Below are 27,566 nucleotides of genomic sequence, written 5' to 3'. Positions count from 1 at the left end.
TTTGTAAAGATAACATGAGAAGTAGATTTATGATCCACTTTTGGGATCAATAGTTTAAGCTTCACGTATTCCATTCTATAGTATATATTAAAGGAGAAGCTTCACATACTGAATTCAGTAATTATTGTTTTCATAAGTACTGGCATCCCATGATATTATTACTTTTAATAAATGATAGATTAACTATTTGATAATGCAGTTCAGTTGTTCAGCTTTACAAGACTTCATAAAGTCATAAATCATATATAAAAATCATTTGACAGACCATATGTTTAGAGTTGGAGTTCAGAAAATGTTATCTTCATTGATATAATTCAAATGAGATTTTGTTGTGCTCATCTTTAGAGAAGCAACAAAATGGTGGTGAGCTGCTTCTTACACTGGATATAAAACCAGACCGCTCATTTCAGCATTATTTCTACAGTGCTCTGGTACAAAGGATGGGGCTTCTTTGTGTTTCACCAGCTGGATCTCACCTGTGATAGGAGAGAACATAAGAAGAAAGAGAGTAACTTAGACATCAAGAGCTAATCAGAGCAGAAAGGTGTGGCCATACACTTCTAATCAAGGCAGATGCCATAGCATTATGCTTATGCCCAGGGCGAAAATGATGGATTTTGGCATAAGACAGTATTTTGAGCTCCAAAAATAGGAAAAAGAGTGAACTAGAAATTGATACAGGTGACTATGCATGCTATGTGAGCTAAATCCCTTTAGTCACGTCCAACTCTTCTCAACCCATTAGACTCTAGCCCACCAGGCTCCTCTGTCCATGGGATTCTCCAGTCGAGAATACTGGAGTGGGTTGCCATGCCCTCCTCCAGGGAATCTTTCCAACCTAGGGTTCGAACTTGTGTCTCAAAGGTCTCCTGCATTGGCAGGTGGGTCCTTTACCACTAGTGCCAACCAGGAAGCACAGGAGACTATAAATGATATGAAATCATGTCACTGAAGTTGGTTGATGAATCTTAAATCTCAGATGGAAGAAAATATTGCCTGCCAATTTATGTGATATTTCAAGAAATGTTTGTGGCAAATACTTTTCAAAATAACTTGAAATTGTTATGACTATCATCAGTATTTTATGACTTGGAGTGACTGATTGGGGGTTTAGATCAATAGATAAAATAAGTTTCAAAATTATTAGTATGTGCAAGAGGCTTGCAGCTGTAGGTCTCTCCCAGAGAGTGTTATGGCCTACGACCTCAATCCAAGAAATTGACATTAGTAGAGTCATTAGAAGTGGAGAAGGCAATGGCAAGCCACTCCAGTACTCTTGCCTAGAAAATCCCATGGATGGAGGAGCCTGGTAGGCTGCAGTCCGTGGGGTCGCTAAGGGTCGGACACGACTGAGCGACTTCACTTTCACTTTTCACTTTCACACATTGGAGAAGGAAATGGCAACCCACTCCAGTGTTCTTGCCTGGAGAATCCCAGGGACGGGGGAGCCTGGTGGGCTTCTGTCTGTGGGGTCGCACAGAGTCGGACACGACTGGAGTGACTTAGCAGCAGCAGCAGCAGCAGAGTCATTCAGTTCAGTTCAGTTCAGTCGCTCAGTCGTGTCCGACTCTCCGCGACCCCATGAATCACAGCACGCCAGGCCTCCCTGTCCATCACCAACTCCCGGAGTACACTCAAACTCATGTCCACAGAGTCGGTGATGCCATCCAGCCATCTCATTCTCCGTCGTCCCCTTCTCCTCCCGCCCCCAACCTTTCCCAGCATCAGAGTCTTTTCCAGTGAGTCAACTCGTCTCATGAGGTGGCCAAAGTATTGGAGTTTCAGCTTTAGCATCAGTCCCTCCAATTAGAGTCTTTTAAAAAGTTCTTTTGTGGAAGCTTTTCTTTTTTTTTGTCTTTTTACCTTTGGTCATATCTTAAAATTTCCTCATTTGGAGAAAATAATGGTTGATGCTACCTTCTCAGAAATAAAATACTCTATTCAAACATATTGTGACTTATGGAGAGAAAGTACAGATCAATAGATCAGTGAGGCATCATCTTAGTGCAGCCCACAATTCTGGGCAATGAAACAAAAGTAATCATGACTCTAATGAATTTACAGTTGTCTTTTCTTGTTTATCTATGACTACCTGAATCTGGTCTTTAGATAAGACATATTAAGTGCTTCTGCACAGCCTGGTAAGGCACAAATTAAATTCTGATGTTTGTATTCACCTTAAATCAGCTAACACCCATAAGTATCCCTGAGCCTCATCTCTTGTACCTCCTCTTCCTTTATTCTCCATTTCTGCTGTAGGGATGCATGCTGAGTCATCAGTTTTTTGGGGAATCTTTGCTCCACTGGACTAGATGTCTTGGCTCTGCATGCCATTAACTCATTAACTGTTGTGGCATTTAGGTTTATTCCCATTGCTTAATCAACGTTTGTTTTTCTTATTGGTTAGATTCTAAGTTCTTTGAGGCATAGACCACATATGCCTTAACAATTTTTTCTTTCTGGAAGCTTGTACCCTGCCCGATACAATTCCCTGGTGGCTCAGATGGCAAAGCGTCTGCTTACAATGCGGGATACCTGGGTTCGATCCCTGGGTTGGGAAGATCCCCTGGAGAAGGAAATGGCACCCCACTCCACTATTCTTGCCTGGAGAATCCCATGGACGGAGGAGCCTGGTGGGCTGCAGTCCTTGGGGTCGCACAGAGTCGGACGCAATTGAGCGACTTCACTTTCACTTTAAATTTTAGTTACTGTCACTGTCACTTTCATTGCTGTTATTGGGTTGTTGTTGTTATTCCCGGTGCCTTGGGTTCCCCTCTATTGCTGTTGTGAGCATCTCTATTCTTACCTGTCTGGGCTGCCATCAGCTCGGGCTTTCTGCATGTTGAAGGCTGAACCCACCTGGCAGATCCCCCACTCTCTTGCCTCTTGACCTGCAGAAGTCCCTTCTTGTTTCCCATTGGAAGCCCCTATAATACTTAACAGTCAATGAAACCACAATATATTTGTCCTTAAGGAGCATGGTAAATAAAAAGAAATCTCTTCAAACTGCATAAGAACAATCAGCAGACCTGTTCAGCTCCATTGGGTTTTTGTTTATTTATTTTTTCCTTTATCAGGTGGTCTGAATGGACGATGGAAGTGCCCTAGATTTCCAGATTTGTCTTCTACAAATTCAGTGTTAAGCAGTTAGAGCTTTTCATATTTTTAAGCATAACTTTTATAAAACTCTATTTTGAAAAGCTATGACTAACTATGGTTATACATAAAAAGAAAGTTAACGGAAATAAAAAGTCTCCTTCATATGTTTTTAAGGCTTCTCTCATTTAGAAAAACAAAAGCAATGCATTGCTTGCCTCACAACGACTTGTGCCAATGTTACTTCCTCCATGTGCTAAATATTCAACATTTAATTGGGCTTATTAAAAAAATTAATGTATCAAAAACCTACATAATGTAGTGTGAATAACTGTTGTTACACAGCTTATTTTAGCATCGTAGAAAGGTTGGCATGGAAACTTGGAGAAGACATTTTAGATACTCAATACATAAAGATTTTCAATTGAACGTCCTGGTTATCTTACTTATTTAGAATCAATTTTAATATTTGTTTCTATCTAACATTAGGAGTATAATTTTTTTCAGGGGAAGAAGCAACTTCTTTAATTATTTAAAAGAAATATATTTTATTAGAAAATGATAAGGAGGTAGGTAGGGAATAACTTTTAAGAGTTAAGCAGTTTAATTCATGGACAAAAATAGGCTGTGGAATCATATGGATTCCAGTGCAGGTTCCAGCAGTTACTGGCTGTATGATCATTGCTATGTTAATAGTCTCCAAAAAGTGAGATTAAAACTGATTTAATAGCTGCAGTCCACAGGGTCACAAAGAGTCAGACACAACTGAGCAACTGAATTGAACTGAATAGTAATAATCAAAGGAAGTAAATGATGTCATATATGTAATGCACTTAACAGAGTGTCTTGCAGAAAGTATACTTTCATCAACTTCATTTTTATATTTCTAAAATACAAAGAGAATGAGTATAAAAAAAAAATCCACAAAGTATTCTGATTTAGATTCCGTTTCATCAGCCAAACTTTTCAGTCCTAATGTCTTTTGCCTGAATATGGTGAAATAGGCACTAAAATGGCACAAGACCACTAATTTATACATCATAAGTTTTTGTGGATTAAAACAAGGATGTGACAAAAGATCCATGTTAGTTTTTTTTTTTTTTTTTCAATCCATTACCTGTTGTGTTTTTATGTAACTGACTGGAGCTCTCTTACACCATGATAAATAGTGACTATCAACACACCTTGGCATTGGGAAACCTGACTTCATTACTTGCCTCTTCTGCTAAGCAGCTTGGATAATGAATTTCAGCTCTTGAGACCTAAGTTTTCTTGTGTATAAATCAAATGGAAATAAGTCATATGTTTTCTAACATAGTTTTTAGATATTGTGATTGTAACAACCCAGGATGTCAAGACAAGGTCTGAATTTCTGGGCACCATTTTTTTCTTGACACCACACTATAATTCAAGTATGATATTGGAAATTATATAAAGGTTATTTTCCATCTTTTACAGCTTTGAAATTTGCCACCTCTGTGGATATGCCTAGAGGCTGTCAGATGTTTTTGTAAATGATTTTTTTAAGTAAATTATCTACTAATTTAAAAAAAAAGCAAACTTAGAATCACAAACTATTTTGCAAGTTTGACACTGGTTTTCCAAAAACCTCTAGCAAATAAATGACAATTGCTTCTAAATCAATTTTGAGAGATACAGAGATCAGTTTTCCATATCCATATTTAGAAACATTTCTTAGGCATAAAATAGTTAAATAGCAATTGGTATGTTTTATTCCAAAATGGGGCTTCCCAACTGGTGCACTGGTAGTAAAGAATTCACCTGCCAATGCAGGAGATGCAAGAGACATGGGTTCGATCCCTCCCTGGTTCTATCCCCTTGAAACAGAAAACGGCAACTCACTCCAGTATTCTTGTCTGGACAATTCCATAAACAGAGGAGCCTGGCAGCTACAGTTCATGATGAGGTCGCGAAGAGTTGGACACGACTGAGTGAGTGCACTCACATTTACCAAAATCACCAAACAATATGAGTGAACTATGATAAGAGAATAGCTGGAAGGAGCAACTTTCATGTTGCAAAATTTGCCAGTATGGAGATAACTGCTAATTCAAGGAAGGCTATTCTGTAGGCACTGACTGTTGCTGAGCTGAGTGGGAATTCAGTTAAAGCAAGTCTGTTACTGAATGCACTAACCCTTGAAATGACTTGAGTTAGGGACAAAGACAGTTATATCTTTAGAAAGAATATCATGATCTGACGTTTGGCAGACTACAGGCGAGGAGTGGGCTCTAGTGGCTCTACTGTCGCTGATCTGAAAAGGACCACTTCTTGTTCAAGGGATGATGGCGTTTGAGCGGATACCAAAAAAGGATTGGTACAGCATTCTGGGAGCAGACCCATCTGCAAGTGTGTCAGACCTAAAACAAAAGTGTCAAAAACTCATTTTAATGAAGATGATCTAAGAAATATGGGACCAGTAGATGCTTGAATATATCTTGAAGAAATGTCTTGGAATGAAGATGATCATTCCTTTTTTCTGAGCTGTCGATGTGGTGGAAAATAGTGTTTCAAAGGATGAAGCAGAAGTTACGCTGATTTCTTGTGATACATGTTCACTAATTATCGAACTCCTTCATTATCGCTGAGATTGTTCACTAAGTGGAATTCTTTAGTGTGTTCAGACACATGGAGGAGAGGCCATTCCACCCTTGTCCATTCAAGCAAATGTATAAAGCTGATTAAAAATAAAAAAAGATTTCTTTTTTTTGTCAGCTCTATTTTTGCAGAGAAAAGATAAGACTGTCAAGCAGCGGTTACCTGGATTAACAGAAATTTAATTTCATTATTCATATGTATTTATATTTATAGATTGCAAGAAAGGGGTCTTGAATTTAAATTTATATTAAATATATTCCCACCTGAAAACTTTATTATTGGTTCATTTTCCTATTGTACAAAGTAAACATTTTCCTTTCTTTCTGTATGTATGTCTCTTTTAATGGGTCATAGAATCATCGTATTCTTTTGTAGTTGCTATGTTTTTGAAATAACTTGATATATCTAGTTGCTAAAGTAACATGCCTTTTATACAACTCTCTCAAATCTCAGGTCATTAGATTAGAATCTTTGTGCATAACATGTAAGCCTAGCTTCCCCATGATGAAAGCTGAATATGGATATTCATTAGGTTATTTCAAAGTTAATAAAGTGAAATGGCAACTGTAGAAAGAAGGATAGCCCTGGAGTCAGAAAACATGACTATTGTGTGGCTGGTATGATGAAATGGACTTTTTAAATGTGTTGTTATTGATTATAACTAACTATAAAGACTGATTTTCTGTATATTTACTATTCTATGTACAGAGTAAGTCAGAACTCATTTAAAAAATTTTTAAGAAATATTTTATGGTATCACTGAAACTTTCTTCCTTAATTTCAAATGACTGAGCCAAGCATGTGACTTAGCAGCTTTTTATGAGGTTTAACTCTTGGTATTTATTATTGGTTTTGGCTTAATAAGACTAGTTACTACTCTACCTTGTAAATGTAGCTAAAGTATGAGGCATATTCAAGAGGAGAAAATTATTTTCATTATACTATACAACCAAAAATTTGAAAGTGAGGTTGTTCTAGGTTTTCCCTAAAAATACTTCTATATCTAAATTTAGATGACTTATTTTGGATTATATTTTTTATCCATATATTTTGAACAAATATAGCTTCCAGAATGTGTGGTGCTTATCTTTATATTTAACGATTAAAAATAACTAAAATTGCATAACAAATAGTTTATTAGTAAGTACATGGTTTTAGTGACAATAAACTCATTGGAACAGAAGACAATAGTCAAATCAAAAGAATAAATGTTTGCTACTCATCAGAGAACCTGTGACCATTGGGGCTGTCACGTAGAAATCCAAAATCATTCAGAGGCCAAATCTGTAAAACCAAATGTGGTTGAAGACAATTAGTAAAGCAATGTTATAGCATCATCATATTTCACTTGTCATCCCTTTCTCCTTGTCATCCCTTTCTCCTTATTCTACAATCAAGAACAAATTTTCCACATCAAAATAACACTGTAGAAAGTAAACCTGTATTTGTGTACATATTTAAAATCTAAAATATGGAACATTCAAACATTATATAAGAAATAATGTTTGTGTGTGTGTATTTTCTTTCACTACTGTCAAAATTAACTGTAAGCCTAAGTACCTGAGTATAACATCTGCTTAAGTGTAAAAAATCCTGTAAATTATCCAACAACAAAAAACAAAAGAATATCATGGCATGATTATATAGACCTTATTCTTCAAAAGCTCTCACCCTGCTAATCAAAGTTTCACTATCAGAAGACTCTCAAGGAGATTAAATTTAGAAATTGCACTAAATAAAATGTCTATTGTCCTTTCAAAAAATAAATAGTCACATGAAATTCTTTAAGACTACATATGTAGCTTTGTCCAAACTCCTAGTTTCTATGTTAATTTGTAATTTTTTTCAACCCAAGAAAGTCTGGGAAAAAAATCTTCACTCTAGTAACTGATTAGTTCCATTTCCTGCAGCACTTCTTTTCTTGTGGTTGCTGGTTTTCAGCCAATTCTATTTTTGTGTTTATTTTCTCCATTACATTCCTTTTTTTCTGAGTAGAAGAATTTTTGTGTTTTTCATTTTGTCAAAATAGAATTCTTCTCATGTCATGTCATGATTTTGATATTTTCAAAGCTTAAAAAGCAATGCAGAGGAAATATGTCTATATAATTAAATGTACCACGGGCTTTTTAAAAAGATCTGATAATTCAGAAAGTATTTTCAACCATCAGTGGATCAGGAATGTCCAATTGCTTTTTTCCATAAGTCTTATGCTTTGGAGTATAACAGGCAGCTTGATGTAGCAGTGGTTTAAAAGAGGAAACTAGGAACTGACCTCATGAAAATGAAGAAAATTAAGAGATTAACTAACAGTAATATACAAACAGCATATTTCACTGTGAGTACCGAAAAGTTCTCAGTGTGGAGGGAAACAGAATTCATGAATATGCCCACATAAGGAGCACATGGGAAGAAGTGTTTGAGACTTTTCTCAGTCTTTGTTTTGGGTTTTTTCCTTTCCTTTTTTTCTTCCTTTTTCTGATATGGTCACAACAAAGTAGACTTAATTTGGATAAAATACATGAGCATTTGCATTTCGTAGTGTAAGCATTTATATATTTAAAAAGGTAGGGCTCTGCCTGACAGAGAATCCTCATTCCTTCTGCCTCTTTACTATATGATGAAAAAAACCAAAAAGTTACCTTAGAATTCATAGAATTTTCTTCCTAATTGAACCATCTGTGCTAGATGCTTTCAGAGATGTTGACTGACCTTACTCCTATTTTCTGCCATCCTGAAAGTGAAAGAAGGAAGCATTGCTGTAATTAGAACAACTAAATAAATAGTATTACTGTTTCCTGATCATGATCATTGTGAGAGGAATTTCATTTGAGACCTGAAATATGAAATATGCAAACCTATTTCCTAAGCCTGATCTTTCACAGCATATCTATGGATGGGATATAGTTCAGAATCTGTAAACTGACTGACACAAAACCAATAAATGCTTTTTCTTCTCTCCCAGACTTACTTGAACAAAATATGTGAATATATGAATACAGTAGACTTCTAAGTTAGAGGGCTCTCATGAACTCTACACCCTCTCTATCTGGAGTTCTTTGTACTAATCTTGGCATCTGGAGGATAAATAATTGCTAAGGTTACCAGTTGGAACTGTCTCAGATTCTTGCAGCAGCTCTTATGTCTGATATCTGGTGGGTATCCTTCCCACATCACCCTCTGTGAAAAATGAACACTTAAATTCAACCTACGCTGCTCTGTTCTTGTTCTCCATAGTATTTATATATTATAGATATATCTGATATGTTTTATATTGATTTGTATAATTACTTATTGTTTATTTCCCCTAGCCACAGTGTTAAAGAAAGCAGAACCTTTTTCTATTTTGATGGGACACTAATGAGTCCCTAACCTGCTCAGTTTGTGGGCACATAATATATGCTCAGTCAATATATAATATGTTGAAAGAATAAATCTAGTTGCTATCTTTGTTATGGACCATGGTTCTTGGCCTCCTTAGTCAACAGAAATTGATCAAGGGTCAGACAAGAAATTCAGGCAAGGCTTTATCAGGACTCCTGCTGCAGTGAGAACAAGTAACAGGTTCACTTGCTAGCTTGCTAGCTGAGCAGGGTGGGATGAGCTGGTTCCTTAACTGGGGTGAGGGTAGGGGTGTATCCAAGGGTGGGGCTGGAGGGTGGCTTAGGTGGTTTGCCCACCGCATAGGTGGTGTAGTGTTCAGGGGGCCACAGTACTCTGCTTTTCCTCCCAACTCTCTCCTTGTGTCCCTGGCTCTTCATGAGTGGGAGGTGGGCTGTTTAGTCTCTTTGTATCTTGTGGTCTAGAATTTGCCTGAACTATTCATGCCTGCAGGCTTCCCATGTGGCACTAGTGCTAAAGAATCTGCCTGCCAATGCAGGAGACATAAGAGAGTTGGGTTCAACCCCTGGGTGGGGAAGATCCCCTGGAGGAGGGGATGGCAACCCACTCCAGTTGCCATGGAGAATCCCATGGACAGAGGAGCCTGGCAGCTACAGACCATGGGGTTGCAGAGACTCAGACACAAGTGAAGCGACTTAGCACACACATGTGCGTGCATGCAGATACTTTTAGTCCCTTCTATTTCCCTTTTATTTTGTTGCTCGAGGAGATGTTTGTCCAGGTTTGAGCAATGCAACACTACAGCAAAAGGCCCCAGGTCCCAGCCTGTCTTTGTCATCTTCCTGCATTCACTGTTGTCCACTGGTCTGTAGTCTTACCCCTCAAGCACCTCACTCAGCCTCTCTTCTCTTGTCACTTCCTGTCGTTCCTGTCTTCAGTAGTGGCTGTCTTCAGTACAGTGAGTTTACAAAATTTATTAGGGAACCATGTCTTCTAGACTTTTCTCAGGTGCTTAGTCTGACACCACTTGTGGCTGTGCCCTCCTGGAGGTGAAGATTGAGCTCCCTCCTGGAGGTGAAGATTGACCTCCCTCTTTGACGTCCTTATGTTCTTCCTTAATGTAGGACAGCGGTTCTCAAGTGTGGTCCCTAGACCAGTGGCATCAGAACTACTTGAGAACTTATTGGAAATACCCCAGATTTTGTGAGTCAGAAACATGTGGATTGCAGTGCAACAATTGTTTTATCATTCAGTTCAGTTCAGTCGCTCAGTCATGACCGACTCTTTGCGACCCCGTGAATCACAGCACGCCAGGCCTCCCTGTCCATCACCAACTCCCAGAGTTGACTCAAACTCATGTTCATCGAGTTGGTGATGCCATCCAGCCATCTCATTCTCTGTCGTCCCCTTCTCCTCCCGCCCCAAATCCTTCCCAGCATCAGAGTCTTTTCCAGTGAGTCAACTCTTCACATGAGGTGGCCAAAGTATTGGAATTTCAGCTTTAGCATTACTCCCCTCCAAATGATTCCGATGCTTAAATTTGAGAATCGGTGATAGGACACAAGCTGCATCCCTGACTTTGTTTTTAACTTTTCAAAAGCCCTGTAATTTCTCTGAGTTTATTTCTTCAGTGGATCCAGTAAGCACTTATTATACTAAAATTGCTATCTGGGTTAATACAAGTGTTTCAAATTTATTTAGTAAATTGTTGGCATGCTGGACAGAATCTATTAAATTATGTACTTTTGTAGAATTTTGCAGTGTAGAAACTATCATTTTTTTTCCTAGAAAATATCTAAAATCAAGTTTCTAGAATGCTCAGTTACAGTCTTCAACCCCTTGTTATATGCCTGCCTCCTTCATCTTCATGGCACAAGTAATTTCATCCCTAGAACCTACTGGAGGTGAGCCATAGTTCTTCAGGAGAAACATTAAAAATAATCAATTGGGTCTAAGGCTAAAAAAATACAATATTTTAGAATAAAATGCTACACAGATACTATGTTTCCCCCTTGAAAAGTCTATGTAAGTCTGTTTTAGAGAATTACATATAATTCTACTATAGAATTATGATAGAGTTAGGAATGAGTGTCTACCTTTTAATTTTTGTGTACTAGATCTTCTTTGATGTACAAAATAATAATACAATATTGCATTTATTTCCTAATTAAAATCATTTTTATCATTTATGAGATCTTTTAGATGCCGTATTTAACTCTTGATTATAATTTGATTAACGTATTGACAGTTCAGTCTTTTGCAGATTTGGCTCCCAGCCCCTAAGACCTTTCTCTGTGTCTAAAAGAGGACCAGGTATCTTCCTCATGAAAACAATTGGAAAGATAGTGGAACCCATGTCTTCTTAGGACCTGCAGAAATACATACACATATTTCTCCTCAGTCATTTTTTAAAATACTTTTAAAAGCAGAATCACATCTCCAGCCTCTCTTTCCAGAGAAGACCAAATTATGGTTTCTTAAGAATCTTTGTATCTGAATGAAGAGTAAGGAGATACTGTTGTCCTTTAAAATGGAATTTACCTGGTTTAAATGAAAACTCATGATGGTTGAAGCGAAGAAAATGGGGTCGTAGATGAAGCAGCAGCACCTACTGGAGCGGGTAGCTGTTCCTTTCTCCAGGGAATCTTCCCAACCCAGGGAGCGAACCCAGGTCGCCTGCATAGCGGGCGGATTCTTTACTATCTGAGCCACCAGGAAAGCCCAGATGAAGCAGCATCAGGTTTTAAAGGTGCAACAGTAGAGCAACAAGGGCATTTCATTTTGAAGGGAAATAAGCAAGTTTGGGAAGACTGGAATTCTATTGTTTTCAAGATTATATTTTAATTAGCAGAGTATTCAGTCCAAATCGATGGGTAGTCAATGCATTGCATATTGATAAAACTGAGTAAGTACATGTCTTAGCAAACAATTAGTGTGTGCTCTGATAAAGAGATAGTAATTGAACTATGAGGGATGAGGGACAGTGCCTGGTGTAAGAAAGAGAAAAACATATTTCCTGTGAAAATCATGGACATTACTGTTAACTCCATTAAAGTAGCTTTTCCAGAAAAAAATATGGGCCTGATAATTAGGAACGTTAGTAGGGTATCCAGTCTCATAATGACAAAGGGCCCTCTAAAATTCCTTCTTAATTGTTTTAAAAGCAGAATTCCATTTAAAATAAGTAAAAAGCAAGCAAATTCATCAGTCCCTAAAGGATATTAACAAGATGAAAAATGCTTCAGAGAGAAGCAATAAACACTTTGAGTAAATGCATATGTCACTAAGTACCTATAAGCTATTTATGTCTCACTTTAACTATCAACTTTAATTATACTCCTATCTATTTTAGACCCATCACTCACTTCTGGACAGCTGAAGTAATTTATTAGGATTACATATAGCCTAACATTTTTTTCTTTTCCATTAGTAACTGTGGAAGGAAAACAAATCCGATAATTGTGAGTGTTGAGAGCAGAGTTTGTCTCTGCTACTGCTGCTAAGTCACTTCAGTCGTGTCCGACTCTGTGTGACCCCAGAGACGGAAGCCCACCAGGCTCCCCCGTCCCTGGGATTCTCCAGGCAAGAACACTGGAGTGGGTTGCCATTTCCTTCTCCAATGTGTGAAAGTGGAAAGTGAAAAGTGAAAGTGAATTCGCTCAGTCGTGTCCGACCCTTAGCGACCCCACAGACTGCAGCCTACCAGGCTCCTCCATCCATGGGATTTTCTAGGCAATAGTACTGGAGTGGCTTGCCATTGCCTTCTCCGAGAGTTTGTCTCAGGTACATTTAAATTTGACTAGATCCATGAAAGAATGATGAAAGAAACCTGAGGTAAAAGTAAATTTAAGTCAGTCCTAGTTTGGCATGTTGATCCATCATCATGAGATTCCTCTGTATTTTTGACCTGCCAGCCTCAACGTACAACTTTTATTTTATGTCCAAGATGGCTGCTTCAGCTCCCACTGTCTCATCACACATACGTCCTGCAGAGCAGGAAGAAGAAAGAGCAGGAGAAGGGATCCTGTCCGTGGCCTAGGCACACCTCTTCTACTCAGTCCTACTGACCAGAACTTAGTTATTTGGTCATACTATGCTATCAAAGTGAAATGGACCTCTGTTCAAAATACACATGTGCCCAACTAGCATTCAAAGATTCTTTTGATAAAAGAGAAAGAAGAGAATGGATAATAGAGGACAGTTTGTAGCCTCTGCCTCACTCAAATTAGCTCTATTTACTTTGTTAATCAGTGGAGGAAGTACAGGTTATTAGAACTGCAGTAAATGTTCACTGTTCAGTTGCATGATTACAGGACAAATACAGGCAGGAAATGAAATATCTCCCCTAATTGTGTAATTTGAGATCTTAAAGTTGCCTGTTATTTATGAGGTTGAGTATTTTTCTCAGCTTGAATTAAATCATAAATCCTAGTAATTTGTGTTGATAAGCAGTCAAATACTTATGAAGTTCCAGACAGCATGCTAGGTTCCTGATATATGCAAACGTATTTTTTCTTTATAACCATCCAATAATACAGGTATTTACCTTCTTTTGTAGTTGTTTCTCTTTCATAGAAACTTCTCAGTGTCACTGGCACTGATACCAAGCAGGGTCCTGTGGGGCTCCTGGGCACAAAGCCTTTCTGTATCCCCCATTTTTTTGATTACAGGAAATAGCCTTCATTCAGCCTCCATGGCCTCCCCTGAGTTCCAATGAGCACATTCAAACAGTTGTCAATTAGGAAAAGGAGGGGGTGTTAGACAAGAAAGAAATAAAGTCAAGAGAAATAACAGTGCAACCTTGGAGCAAGGTTCCTCATCAATACACACAGCATAATTTTTGAGGTGTTTTGCATTATTTTTGAGGTGTTTTGCAGATACCGACAGAGAAGGCAATGGCAAGCCACTCCAGTACTCTTGCCTAGAAAATCCCATGGATGGAGGAGCCTGGTAGGCTGCAGTCCGTGGGGTCGCTAAGGGTCGGACACGACTGAGCGACTTCACTTTTACTTTTCACTTTCACACATTGGAGAAGGAAATGGCAATCCACTCCAGTGTTCTTGCCTGGAGAATCCCAGGGATGGGGGAGCCTGGTGGGCTTCCATCTATGGGGTCACACAGAGTCGGACACGACTGAAATGGCAGCAGCAGCAGCAGATACCAAAACCCCCTCCAGGTGGGAGAAGTTACTGATTAACATAGTATGCTGCCCATAAGCATGTAGACCTCAGACTGGTTGGAACCTGAAGGTTGATGATGCTGACTCCTACTCATCATCAGTCTATCAGAAGAATGACCATGAGTTGATCACACCCTCTTTGAACCATTGCTGTAAAATTTCTCCCTATCCTCTCCAAGTGGGGACACAGTTTTGAGGGCATTAGCTTGTTGTGACCCCATTTTCCTCACAAAACAGTAAAGCTATTCTTTTCTATTTCTTTTTAGTCACTCAGTTGTGTCCAACTCTTTGCGACCCTATGGACTGGAACCCTTGAGGCTCCTCTGTCCATGAAATTTTCCAGGCAAGAATGCTGGAGTGGGTTGCCATTCCCTTCTCCAGGAGATCTTCCCAACCCAGGGATCTAACCGGTGTCTCTTGCGTCTCCTGCATTGGCAGGCAGATTCTTTACCAATGAGCCACGTTAGCCCAAAATTCTGTTTCTGAGTTTAATTCCATGTAAGGGTACAGAGGTCAGATTTGGCTTTAGCACTGCCTTTATTTCATCCAGCTTTATATTCTACTTGTTAAGGATAGTGCCTGTAGGTCCTGACTGAAGTGAACGACACACTGCCTCTACTATTAATATTTTTGCTGATGCCATGAAATATATCTTTTAAAAATTTATAGACTATCCAAAGCCATATATATAATATGTTTCAGTTCTGACCAAATCTAGGTAATGACAGAAATTGTATTGAGCAACTTAGGTGATATGATACCTAGAAAATTCCGAACAGCTTTTCTTCTTAAGAAAAACAAAGAAAGGAAAAAAGCAGATTAATGGAATAGAAAGACAATTTCCTTCTCTTTGTTTTTCAGTTCTTACTGCACCTGAGTCTCCTTGTGTTGTGGGCTCATTTTGTCCATGTTCTGTGTCCCAAAACATCTGCTCTTCCCCTTTCAAAATGTTTTCCCCATCATTTTATAACGTGGTTTTTAAAGTTGTTTAAGAAAGCACTCAGCCACTGAGTGCCACAGTAAACAAAATGCAAACAGTACTCTTATGAGCCCAAAACAGACTTTCATGAAATGTCACAAAATAATTAAATGTGCATTTGCCACATTTATGCATATTAGCCCTGAGAATACTGAAACAGAAGTTGAGTAGAATTTGCTTTCAATACTCTTGAGATGTTTATTGTTTGGGTAATATGATTCATTTGTCAGTAGGGTTTAAATGATTTTTTTAATGTATTTGAAGTAAATGATGATACTACTAATAAAATTTACAACATATGGATCACTGGTTAAAACTGTTCTTTATAATGCTAAATTTAAGTGAGTCTAACTAGCCAGGAACTGTTTTCGTTGTTAAACAACATCAGGTAGTCTTATGCAACCAATCTTAGGTTGCTCATGGGAGAGTCTTATTGAGAAAAAGTGACTTTAGACGATGTCCTTCCTTTTAAAAACATACATGTTGATCATTTCCTTCCTTTGACTAATTGGGAAAAGGAGCCCTTGGTATGACTTCAACTTTTACATGATCTAGATTTTACTTATTTCATGTAAACTCTTCATCCTCATAATCATTTTCTTATCAACATGCTTGATTTTTAATGAGTGCTAAATCCTGACCATGGCATTCCCAGGTGACTTAGTGGTAAAGAATCTACCTGCCACTGCAGGAATCCTAGGAGACCTGGGTTTGATCCCTGGGTTAGAAAGATCCCCTGGAGGAGGAAATGGCAACTCACTCCAGTCAGTATTCTTGCCTGGATAATTCCATGGACAGAGGAGCCTGGCATGCTACATACCATGGGGTCGTGAAGAGTCAGACACAACTGAGCCTGCATGCAGGCAAACCCTGACCATGTGTTATTTCACTGAATCTTTCTGATGGTTCTAAGAACTAGGTCATAAAATTATCCCCATTTTAAAGATAATATTTAACAATTTCCTCATGTTCTCACACCTTATAACTAACTGCGCGTAGACTTCAGTGGAGACAGTTTAAAATTCAGAGACTGCCCATATGACACCCTTATACACTAACTCACAGGTTTTTAAATCTGGAACTGTCTACGTTTACATGACCTTGTTTTAGTGCTTTCTCACTATATCTTCTATTTCCATTTTTAGTGGCCCCTTGGAATTCGGAGTCACAAAATGATACCCTACACCCTATCTCTGCAGCCTTTTTGCATTTGTCATTTTGACTCAAATGGTTGATTGTTTTAGTTGACCAACAAACCTGATGACATTTTTACCAGTGAATCAAGTGGTAATTTTTAATGTACCTTAAAAACTAGGCTTACCCTGCTCTTTGGTGAAATAGCTTTAATTTGCCCACATCTCACCCTTCCCTCGTGGCTCAGAAGGTAAACAATCCACCTGCAATGCAAAAGGCCTGGGTTCGATCCCTGGGTTGGTAAGACCCCTGGAGGAGGGCATGGCAACCCACTCCAGTATTCTTGCCTGGAGAATTGCATGGACAGAGGAACCTGGTGGGCTACAGTCCATGGGACACGACAGAGTGACTAAGCACAGCACAGCACCCTTCCCCACACACCACTTTCCCTTTCTTTTTCTCTCAAGGATTCTACATTGCACTCTGCTCAGTTCCCCCTTTCACCACTTCACAATCGAGTCTCATAAAATAAGACTTTACTTACATGCTATTTATTCTTCCCTATTGCCCCCAGCTCCCTCATCAAGATAAGTTTTAAAATATTTTTTCTGGTTTCTGAATTGTTCTGTTTTCACTGTGGAAATTTTTGGAAATACAGAACAGTGTAAAGAAACAGATACAGAGCCCCTAACTCTACCACCCAGATGCCTCTACAGTATGCATTTTGGCAAATTTCCTTCTAGTCTTCTTTTGTTGTTTGAAAAATTTCTAAGGCATGGGGGCTTATTTTAATAGGATACAGTCTTTTAAAACAAAGACTTGATTGTCAGGGCTTACTTCCAGTTCAGATTAGACACAAGTTTCTGGTGGTTCAGTGAGGAACTAAATTGATTTGTGTTAGGGATATTGATGTAGTGTCCCTTCTCCAAGGGGAAGCAGGAAAGTTGCTCACAGATCGAGATCATTTCTGAGAGAACTGGGATGATACAGGGTAAGGACAGCTGGTTCAGCTGAGAGAGGTGTTTCTAGGAATTCTATTAACACAAGGAGGGTGGAAACAGGGAGCTGCCCTAGCTGGAGGAAATGGGAGCTGTGTGTTGGCAGAAGGAACCAGGGAATCTCAAGAGAGGAGGGCTCCAAAGGGCCTGCCAGCTGCCTGGCTGCCCCAAGGGCCTATGCAAATACCAAGATAACCTGCCAGAGTGGGTGGAACCTCCACCTTAAAACAGGCCAGCTTGATTATTTCTGAGCCCTGTAAGTAACTTTTGTTAATTTGCCATTAACACCAACTAACATTTCTTGAGTATGTGTCCAACACTGGCTAATCTGTTTCCTGGTGTTATCTCATTTACCTTTTAAAACAAGGCGATTACTGTTAGGATCTCCATTATACAGATAAAAGTCAGAGACCTTGAGAATTGATGGCTTTGCCCAAGGTTACTAGGAGAGAGGAAAAGGAGTTCCAACCCAGGGATTGTCCCATTCCAGAGCTCTTATTTTTAACCATCACAAGGTCTATGATTTAGTCTTCTGGGGAGGAGGGTAATGGTGAGAGCCTAATCTACTAAAAGAAATTGTGTGTGTGTGCATGCGCACACATGCGTGTGTGCATGAGCGCGTGCATGCTGACGGGGAATGGGTGGATTTTGTGGATGTCCTCAAATTATTATACAAAGGTAAAATTGGTTAGTCCTTCTAAGTTATTTTGTGTAAACATGATCTATAAGTACATCAGATATTCATACTGTACCCTGACTTTGATGTATCTTGGGCTATTCATTCTGTCAACAACTCTATGTGTTTTGAGCTGACTTTAATTTTATTCAGATAGAATGTAGAATTATTTAACACGAATATTTTTCTCAAATACCACAAGAGTTGTAAGTCAGTATTTAAGGAATTACCAGTATCACATAGCAGTAGTTTCAAAGATAATCTGTAGTGACATTATGAAAAGTCCATAAGATTAAAGAATCATGTACCCTGACTTACATTTTATTGAATAGAATATTTTCATATTCTATTAGTTTGGGGGAATAAAATTCACATCCCATATATTACACTCATTTAAAGTATACGATTTAGTGGCTTTTAGTTTATTCACAGATATGTGCAACTATTATCACAGTCAACTTTAGAAGATTTTTATCATGTCAAAAAAGAAATTTTCAACCCTTTAGCTGTTACCTACTGAAACTGCCCCACCAACCCTCAGTTCAGTTCAGTTCAGTTCAGTCGCTCAGTCGTGTCCGACTCTTTGCGACCATGAATCACAGCACGCCAGGCCTCCCTGTCCATCAACAACTCCCAGAGTTCACTCAACTCATGTCCATTGAGTCGGTGATGCCATCCAGCCTTCTCATTCTCTGTTGTCCCCGTCTCCTCCTGCCCCCAACCCCTCCCAGCATCAGAGTCTTTTCCAGTGAGTCAACTTGTCACATGAGGTGGCCAAAGTATTGGAGTTTCAGCTTTAGCATCAGTCCTTCCAATGAACACCCAGGATTGATCTTCTTTAGAATGGACTTGTTGGATCTCCTTGCAGTCCAAGGGACTCTCAAGAGTCTTCTCCAGCACCACAGTTCAAAAGCATCAATTCTTCGGCGATCAGCTTTCTTCACAGCCCAACTCTCACATCCATACATGACCATGGGAAAAACCATACCTTGACTAGACGGACCTTTGTTGGCAAAGTAATGTCTCTGCTTTTTAATATGCTATCTAGGTTGGTCATAACTTTCCTTCCAAGGAGTAAGCGTCTTTTAATTTCATGGCTGCAGTCAGCATCTGCAGTGATCTTGGAGCCCAAAAAAACAAAGTCTGACACTGTTTCCACTGTTTCCCCATCTATTTCCCATGAAGTGATGGGACCAGATGCCATGATCTTTGTTTTCTGAATGTTGAGCTTCAAGCCAACCTTTTCACTCTCCTCTTTCACTTTCATCAAGAGGCTTTTGAGTTCCTCTTCACTTTCTGCCATAAGGGTGGTGTCATCTGAATATCTGAGGTTATTGATATTTCTCCTGGCAACCTTGATTCCAGCTTGTGCTTCTTCCAGCCCAGCGTTCCTCATGATGTACTCTGCATAGAAGTTAAATAAGCAGGGTGACAATATACAACCTTAACGTACTCCTTTTCCTATTTGGAACCAGTCTGTTGTTCCATGTCCAGTTCTGACTGTTGCTTCCTGACCTGTATACAGGTTTCTCAAGAGGCAGGTCAGGTGGTCTGGTATTCCCATCTCTTTCAGAATTTTCCACAGTTTCTTGTGATCCACACAGTCAAAGGCTTTGGCATAGTCAATGAAGCAGAAATAGATGTTTTTCTGGAACTCTCTTGCTTTCTCCATGATCCAGCGGATGTTGGCAATTTGATCTCTGGTGCCTCTGCCTTTTCTAAAACCTGCTTGAACATCTGGGAGTTCACGGTTCACATATTCCTGAAGCCTGGCTTGGAGAATTTTGAGCATCACTTTACTAGCGTGTGAGATGAGTGCAATTGTGCGGTAGTTTGAGCATTCTTTGGCATTGCCTTTCTATGGAATTGGAATGAAGACTGACCTTTTCCAGTCCTGTGCCACTGCTGAGTTTTCCAAATTTGCTGGCATATTGAGTGCAGCACTTTCACAGCATCATCTTTCAGAATTTGAAAAAGCTCAATTGGAATTCCATCACCTCCACTAGCTTTGTTCGTAGGGATGCTCTCTAAGGCCCACTTGACTTCACATTACAAGAGGTCTGGCTCCAGGTGAGTGATCACGCCATTGTGATTATCTTGATCGTGAAAATCTTTTTTGTACAGTTCTTCTGTGTATTCTTGCCACCTCTTCTTAATATCTTCTGCTTCTGTTAGGTCCATACCATTTCTGTCCTTTATCGAGCCCATCTTTGCATGAAATATTCCCTTGATATCTCTAATTTTCTTGAAGAGATCTCTTGTTTTTCCTATTCTGTTGTTTTCCTCTATTTCTTTGCATTGATCGCTGAGGAAGGCTTTCTTATCTCTCCTTGCTATTCTTTGGAACTCTGCATTCAAATGAGTATATCTTTCGTTTTCTCCTTTGATTTTCGCTTCTCTTCTTTTACAGCTATTTGTAAGCTCCTCAGACAGCCATTTTGCTTTTCTGCATTTCTTTTCCATGGGGATGGTCTTGGTCCCTGTCTCCTGTACAATGTCACGAACCTCCGTCCAGAGTTCATCAGGCACTCTATCGATCAGATCTAGTCCCTTAAATCTATTCCTCACTTCCACTGTATAATCATAAGGGATTTGATTTAGGTCAAATCTGAATGGTCTAGTTGTTTTCCCCACTTTCTTCAATTTAAGTCTGAATTTGGCAATAGGGAGTTCATGATCTGAGCCACAGTCAGCTTCTGGTCTTGTTTTTGCTGACTATATAAAGCTTCTCCATCTTTGGCTGCAAAGAATATAATCAATCTGATTTCGGTGTTGACCATCTGGTGATGTCCATGTGTAGAGTCTTCTCTTGTGTTGTTGGAAGAGGGTGTTTGCTATGACCAGTGTGTTCTCTTGGCAAAACTCTATTAGCCTTTGCCCTGCTTCATTCCATGCTCCAAGGCCAAATTTGCCTGTTACTCCAGGTGTTTCTTGACTTCCTCCTTTTGCATTCCATTCCCCTATAATGAAAAGGACATCTTTTTTGGGTGTTAGTTTTAAAAGATCTTGTAGGTCTTCATAGAACCGTTCAACTTCGGCTTCTTTAGCATTACTGGTTGGATCATAGGCTTGGGTTACTGTAATATTGAATGGTTTGCCTTGGAAACGAACAGAAATCATTCTGTCATTTTTAAGATTGCATCCAAGTACTGCATTTCAGACTCTTGTTGACCATGATGGCTACTCCATTTCTTCTAAGGGATTCCTGCCCACAGTAGTAGATATAATGGTCATCTGAGTTAAATTCACCCATTCCAGTCCATTTTAATTCTCTGATTCCTAGAATGTCTACGTTCACTCTTGTCATCTCCTGTTTGACCACTTCCAATTTGCCTTGATTCATGGACCTAACATTCCAGGTTCCAATGCAATATTGCTCTTTACAGCATCAGACCTTGCTTCAATCACCAGTCACATCCACAACTGTGTATTTGTTTTGCTTTGGCTCCCTCCCTTCATTCTTTCTGGAGTTATTTCTCCACTGATCTCCAGCAGCATACTGGGCACCTATTGACCTGGGGAATTCCTCATTCAGTATCCTAGCATTTTTCCTTTTGATACTGTTCTTGGGGTTCTCAAGGCAAGTATACTGAAGTGGTTTGCCATTCCCTTCTCCAGTGGACCACATTCTGTCATACCTCTCCACCATGACCCGGCTGTCTTGGGTGGCCCCACACGGCACGGGTTAGTTTCATTGAGTTAGACAGGGCTGTCGTCCATGTGATCAGATCAACTAGTTTTCTGTGATTATGATTTCAGTGTGTCTGCCCTCTGATGCCCCGTTGCAATACCTACCGTCTTATTTGGGTTTCTCTTACCTTGGTCATGAAATATCTCTTCACAGCTGCTCCAGCAAAGTGTTGCCGCTGTACCTTACCTTGGATGTGGGGTAGCTTCTCTCCGCCACGCTTCTGCGTGTGGTCAGTTGCGCCGAGCCGGCGTCTCTCCCCCAACCCTAAATAACCATTAATCTACTTTCTGCCTCTACAGATATTTCCCTAATCTAGATTTTCATATGAATGGAATCATGTAATTTGTGGATTTTTTGTGACTGATTTCTTCCACTTAACATACTATTTTCTAAGTTCATCCAGTTTGTAACATCCAGTCACTTGCTCTTTGTATTATTTTCTTTTCTAAGGGTTCTCATCCTTGATGACACTAAAATGTAAACCCTGTTTATCCTTGAAAACTTCACGGAATATGCATAGCATTTCCAAAGAGTATTGCCGAATGCACGTTCATGTGCCCAAAGCACAGTGAGGCCAAACAAATGAATACTTTAAAGTTTGGAGCAGAGAAAGGTTTATTGCATGGCAAAGCAAGGAGAATGGGCAGCTGCGTTTGGTAGTTTTTATAGTCAAAATTTAGGGAGAGGTCTGCAGGGTGCGTAACCCTCCTCTGATTGGTTAGAGGTGAGGTAACTGGGTGGTGTTCAGGGAATCTCAATCATCAGCTTCCTGGTTCTAACTAGTATGGGGTTCCCAAGCCTGTGCTCAGCCTGAAGTTACCTCCTCCATCTGGGTGGGGAGCTCCTTTCCAATAGAAGATCTCAGAGATACACTTTTATGTATCCCTTGAGAAGAAACCAAGACCCTGCTTTACCTCTGCATTATTGTTTCTAGACTTCTTGTTTCTGTGTGCCCTTTCTTCCCTAATTAGTAACTGTTTGAATCTGCCCTTTGGCACTCAGGGTAGGTTTAGTAGGCTGAAGCCTTTTCTCCTACAAACATGAAACAGGGGACGTGGAAGGCCCAGGAGGCTTTCTCAGTTTCAGTCCCTCCTTGATAGTCCTCAATCTTAAGGGGAACACATGTTGGGCAAGAAAGGGAATAACATTTTAGATCGAGAGGTTAACCATAAACTCGGCAAGGGAACTCTGTTCCCTTGTTCCCTGTTTTAGAGGAACTGAGAGGGATGAGTTTGGGGAGCACTTAGAATACTAAATTTTGCAGGGTTGTAGGCAGGTCTGGTTCTTGCAGAGGTTCAGGTACACTCTGTACTACTTCAGAGATGGTCAGTTCCTCCTCAGCACCTCTTCATTCATCATAAATACATTTTTCAGCCATGCAGTTTTGGTTCAGTGCTCTTCCTCTATAATCTTGTGAAGTATTTTATTGCAGAGGAAAACTAATCAAAGGCTTTGAAATGGAGTAAAAAGAAAACTGTGAAGCAAACAATGAAAATGCAGAATGATCAATACCTTTGGGTGAGGTTTCTAGTTTTAACCCCCACTAATAAAATTGCAAAGCCAGAGTAAAACTGCTAGTAAATAATATATTACTACTGTATTACTTTTCAGATTTTCTCATTTGTACTGTGCTGTTTGTGTGCTGTATGCATTAGTATGTTGTATGTATAATATGTTGTATGTATTACTTTTTAGATATTCTCAGTTCAGTTCAGTTCAGTCGCTCAGTCGTGTCCGACTCTTAGCGACTCCATGAACCACAGCACGCCAGGCCTCCCTGTCCATCACCAACTCCCGGAGTTCACTCAAACTCATGTCCATCGAGTCGGTGATGCCATCCAGCCACCTCATTCTCTGTCGTCCCCATCTCCTCCTACCCCTAATCGCTCCCAGCATCAGAGTCTTTTCCAGTGAGTCAACTTGTCACATGAGGTGGCCAAAGTATTGGAGTTTCAGCTTTAGCATCAGTCCCTCCAATGAACACCCAGGATTGATCTCCTTTAGAATGGACTGGTTGGATCTCCTTGCAGTCCAAGGGACTCTCAAGAGTCTTTTCCATCAGCACAGTTCAGAAGCATCAATTCTTCGGCGATCAGCTTTCTTCACAGTCCAACTCTCACATCCATACATGACCACGGGAAAAACCATAGCCTTGACTAGACGGACCTTGGTTGGCAAAGTAATGTCTCTGCTTTTTAATATGCTATCTAGGCTGATCATAACTTTCCTTCCAAGGAGTAAGCGTCTTTTAATTTCATGGCTGCAATCAGCATCTGCAGTGATTTTGGAGCCCCAAAAAATAAAGTCTGACACGGTTTCCACTGTTTCCCCATCTATCTCCCATTCTCAGCTGTACCAAATTAAATAGGTTTATTAATATGCAAGCTAGTATAATTTCAAATTTTCCTTATTCTTTGTTCCTCATTGTCTTTTGTGTAAACTGACCTGTTACATAAACTGAACTGGGGTTAAATGTTTAGATCTTTGCTTCATTCATTGAACCTTAGCAAATAATTATACAAATATTTAGTAATACATATGTAACCCAAAATGAAGTTTATCATCCCTAGACATGTTTCATCAATTACATGAACAAAAAGATATCACTCACTGACATGTTATGAGAATTAAAAGGGCTTAGTTAATTATCATGACCTTGTAAGGTGACATAGCTTTTAATTAAATTTTTAACAGAGAAAATACCCATGAATGTATTATAAAATGCAAGATGTCAAGATATATATTTCTACTCTCCGTAAGATATTCTCTAGCTTTTCTTCAAGCCAGTAATTACAGAAAGTGGTTACTGCATATTTCTGGTGTCCTCTGAGCTCACTGTCAGTGATAGATTTGAGGCCAAATCTACTATTTGGAAACCAACATGGCTTTTGTGTGGTTTGGGCAAGTAAACAAATATGTCTGCCTTGAGTTTGTCAATAAGAAATTTGTACTATTCTCTCATTACAGACATAAAAAAGCAGATTGTTATTTTGAAATTCATATTTAAATTTTTGACATTATTAAATGTAAATATAGATTATAATGTTAATTTAAGTAAGATTAATAAGTGAATTCTTTTCAGAACAAGATAACAACAATTATGAGAATCAAAAAACCTTAGGAAAAGACAGCCAATGAAATCGTTTATCCTAAAATGAAGTTGTTATATGGGGGTATTCTTTAGAGAAAGAGTCCTTTAGGAATAGTAAGATCACAGAATTGTTTCTGTATTTAATTCTCAAATGAGCATCTCAGTATAAAGACCAATATGTTGTTTTCCTTAGATACCAAGAATTGGAAAATATTTTTTCCTGCAGAAATATTAGCTAGTTTAAATGTCTAATCCAGATATTCTGATTCGTGTTAGTTCTCATTAGTTTTTATTAGTGGCTGAATCATAAAGGAATGGAAATGAAAATAGAATTATTATAATTACACTCAACAGTTTGTTATGTACAGAATGGATTCATATATATTACAGAAACACTGTTCAATTAATGCTAAAGTTATTTACTGTGGTCTTTATACTTGGTACTCTGTAGGAACAGAAAAAATCCATAAAATTTTTAAGGTAACCTCCAAAGTGGTAACGATTCTGGACAGTCATAAGATTTAAATAAAAATTTAAGTTTTGGGTCTAGAATATCATCACTTGCTAAAATGATATTGCTTTCTCTCTTAAACATCAGGATCACACAGAAAAGATATCATTTTAATCATTTTAATATTTTGTTGCAAAGCAGTTATACAGGTATAGCCTTGAATTAAAATTTAATTAGGCTGTTAAAATGAACTTGATTCTTAAAGAAGGAAGCCACCAATTATTTTTCCTCTACTAACAATAACAACAATGATGTTCTTTGTTAGCTTTTCTAACACATATTTACTTAGGAGTTGGTTAACTTCCTTCTTACTAGCAAACAAGAGGGTAGTCAACAATAACTTGATTAAATCAATGGGATCTGTGTGTACTGGGAAAAAAATATCCACTTGTTTTTTCAGCATCTCCGTTACACAATGTGTTTTTATGAACAGCAAAGGCAGAGGAGAATAACATGGAAATTAGTATATGTTTTAACCCAGAGTATGCCAGTCATTTGCATTCATTTTTTCCAATGTATACCTCACTTTTCCACAATCAATTCATGACTAGTTCTTTTTGTCCCCAGAGTCATATGCAGGGAAGACAGGTATTCTTCTGCCTCTTTGCTTTGACTCACTGATTCATCAACCTTTTGGATAAAAAATTATTAAACATTAAGCACACTTCATTACTGCATACTGTCTTGCTGAGAAGGATTTGTTGAACTTGGCATGTGAGTCAGTGATATAAAAGAGCAGAAATGTCAAAGTCGTGGTAGGAAATTCACTAACTCTTTGTCTTAATGTTTGTCACCACAAAGGTCATAAATCCAAAATGTCAACCTACTTCACTGCCTTCGTCCCTCCTTCCTCCACATGTTACTTTCAACATGCAATTCGTCTGTCTCATCATACCGTAAATGGTATTAACCATCTCTAAAATATTCCACAGGCACAATATTTACAGGCACAAATCCATAAATCAGAGTCCCCTCAGGAAAAATTCACCAAGAGGTTTGTGTGTGAGACTCAGCCAGAGATGATCTGTATTCATGGTCAAAATATTCTACACTGATGTTCAAGTGAAGTGGATCATCTGAATCCCCCAAACTGTGCCTTTGAGCAAGTTAATTAGTCTTGTGAGCCAGATACTGTTTTCCACCTGAAGATGAGAGATAAAATCATAAACAGTGTGTTTGACACAAGTGCCAGACACTAAATATGGCCTCTATTATCATTTCAAAGCCCATTGATCCCTCTGTGAATAGCCAAAGGGAACAGAAATTAAGCTCATGTTGGTCAGTATTGCACCTTTATGATAAAATGCATTGAAGACTGAATCAGAAGCAGGTGAAGGAAATATATAATACATCCAAGCATATTGAGAGAGTCCTCACAGTAAGCACAGAGTTATTTCAGACCTGTAAAAGGACTTCACTTAATTACACATTGATCGACAAATACTAATGGAATGACAACTGATTTTTCAATACTGTGCTAGATATGATGGGGGCCACTTCGTACAGGCACATAAGCAATGTCATTGCTCTCAATGCCCTTTAAATTCAAGGAGACAAAGTGAATATGCATTCAGAAATCAAATACTGTACACACACACAGGCATAATTAACTTCTAAAGTGCACTATCTAGAAAATCATACAATTTGTCTTTTATGAAGATTGGATGAGAGTTTTTGGTTAATTTAACCATTTAGTCTAAATATAGTCTCAGTACAGAAACAACCAGTATTTTTTTCTTCATTATGCTTCTACATACTTCTAGTTGTCTTGTTCATTTACACATGAGCCTTCTCAGATATAAATGAATTCAAATTATGTTGAAAATTTTATTGTTTCATTCCTTTTAGTGACTCATTTTCAGTTAAATTTGGGGCTGCTTTAGAGTTCAACTTTAATATTTGGCATGGAGGATATGAGTTTACCTTGGAAAAAAGTGATTTCACTTGATCATCATTTTAATTCAGAATGTATTAGGGAATTTTTGAATAAATATTTTCTGTAATTTAAGAAGCTTAATTAGGGTAATGGATGCAGTAGGCAGAAATCTGTGGTTTATAAAAGAAACGAAGTCTTAATTATTCATCATAACTACCATTTATTGACTGAAGTCTCTGAGCAGAAATTCTGTTGTACCTTTTCTTTTTTTTAATTTTGATTGGAGGCTAATTACTTTACAATATTGTGGTGGTTTTTGCCATACATTGACATGAATCACCCATGGGTGTACATGTGTTCCCCATCCTGACCCTCCC

General features: G+C 38.8%; 1 protein-coding gene and 1 pseudogene across 7 annotated transcripts in view; both read left to right on the top strand.

Annotated features, from left to right (window-relative positions):
- MAP2 (microtubule associated protein 2) overlaps positions 1–27,566 on the top strand; it is a 302,956-nt gene that overhangs the window by 87,707 nt on the left and 187,683 nt on the right. The gene's annotated exons all lie outside the window — the stretch shown is intronic.
- Positions 5,040–5,968, top strand: LOC148778518 (dnaJ homolog subfamily C member 24 pseudogene; annotated as a pseudogene).

The sequence above is a fragment of the Moschus berezovskii genome, chromosome 2, assembly GCF_049115385.1.
Source record: "Moschus berezovskii isolate FMDL1 chromosome 2, NW_MosBer_1.0, whole genome shotgun sequence".
NCBI classification, from domain to species: domain Eukaryota; kingdom Metazoa; phylum Chordata; class Mammalia; order Artiodactyla; family Moschidae; genus Moschus; species Moschus berezovskii.
This window is presented reverse-complemented; position numbering and strand designations above follow the sequence as displayed.